The sequence below is a fragment of the Aquarana catesbeiana genome, linkage group LG04 (genome assembly GCF_042186555.1).
Source record: "Aquarana catesbeiana isolate 2022-GZ linkage group LG04, ASM4218655v1, whole genome shotgun sequence".
Lineage (NCBI taxonomy): Eukaryota > Metazoa > Chordata > Amphibia > Anura > Ranidae > Aquarana > Aquarana catesbeiana.
In genome coordinates this window covers 39317460-39319218 of record NC_133327.1, presented here as the reverse complement: position 1 = coordinate 39319218, position 1759 = coordinate 39317460, and positions in this window count along the sequence as shown.

Here is a 1759-nt window from a genome sequence, read left to right as displayed (position 1 = left end):
TAGTCGAGTCTGGAATTGATGATTGTTCCAACTACTGCTGCTTTGTCCGGTAGGGGGTCAAGCGATCAGTGAATTGTCTGTAGTATTCATTCACAAAACTGCCAGGGCCCGGAGATTTATGTAAAGGAAGGGAATGGCCTTGTCTACTTCTGCGGGGGTTATTGGAGAAGATAAGTCTGCAAGTTGGGAGTCTGTGATAGACGAAAGGTTAATGGAGTTTAAAACAAGGTGGAGAGCTTCAAGGGCTGGGGTCTGGAAAGTGGGTTAATCACATAGATTGTATAATGTGGAATAGAATTGACGGATTTTAAAAAGGGGATCTTTGACACCACTGCTTTGCGATTGTGTTGTTTGGCTAAGAAAGCACCAGGTTTGTTGATTAATGCATAAAAGGAGAGGCAAAGTTTTTTTAATATGGTAATCAAACGAGCACTGGAAATGTGTGCTAAGTTGAGATCTTAGATCTTTCATTTGTTGTTTGTTCTGTATTTCTAAGAGATTTATTTGAGACGTAAATTGATTAATGGTGTGCATCCCTTGGCGTTTCTCGTGGGCTGCAAGTTTAAAAAATATGCCTGTGGTTGTGATGAAGGCTTTATGACTGTTCTAGAGTATCATGGGATCAGAAACTGAACCAGCGTTATTCACAAAGAAATTTTCAAGGGTGGAATCTGTTTCTGTAGTTCAGGCTTGGTGAGAAGAGATGAGTTGAGTCTCAATGGAGAGGGAGAGCCACTATTGGGAGAGACAGAAAGTGCCAGAGTTATAGGGGCTTGATCGGACCATGTGATCACTCCAATAGAGGTTGAGGTTACTTTTTGCAAAGTAAACTTGTCTACCAGAAAGAGATCAATTCGTGAGTATACTCTGTGAGAAGAACAATAGAAGGTAAAATCTCTCTTGTTGCTGTGAATACACCTCATGGATCAAAGAGATCCTCTTGGGAGATAAGGGTTTGCAGCGAGGAAGGCAATCTATGAGTGAGACTAGTGGGGTCCATTGAGGGATCCAGGACTTCATTGAAATCTCCACAGATTACTATGGGGTTAGTTTTAAGAGGTTGTATTCTGGTGAAAAGGGATTTCATAAAGGACTTTTGGTGGGTGTTGGGGCATATATGTTAACCAAGGCCATGCGGAAATTATTGATTGTTGCAGTGATAATGAGAATTCTGCCATTGGGATCGGCATCCAAGGAGTGCAGTTGGAATGAGGCTGTGCCACGGACGGCTATCATAACTCCTTTTCGTTGGGAGTCGGCAAAGTCCACGTTACTGCTGACACGTGGTCCAGCAAGCATGGTCAGGGACAATGTATTTAGTTCACAGCACACTTGGTAACTGCTTGCAACTTGGAAGGATGCAGGGCAGGGCTCGGTGCTGCAGCTTGTTGTGCCCCCACGTCTCCATACAGCTAGTGGTGATGATGCCAGATTTGTCAGCTCTACCCTCTCCTCCTCCATGCCCTCCTCTGCTGAATTTTCCTATGAACCACAAGTACCCCCTAAGTATTCAAGGGGCTATTCAATGAGTCAGGCTAAAAGGTGCCATGCAATGCTTCAGCTGGTCTGTCTAGGTGACAGGAACCACACTGGAGCAGAGATTCTTGCAGCTCTGCAGGGGCAGGCCTAGAGGTGGTTCACACCATGCCAGCTGGAGTCAGTAATGGTGATGTGTGATAATGGCCTCAATTTGGTGGTGCAGTGTTTCCTAAATAGGTACTCAGGGTTGGAAGATCTGCTAAAGCAGGCCAGAAGATTC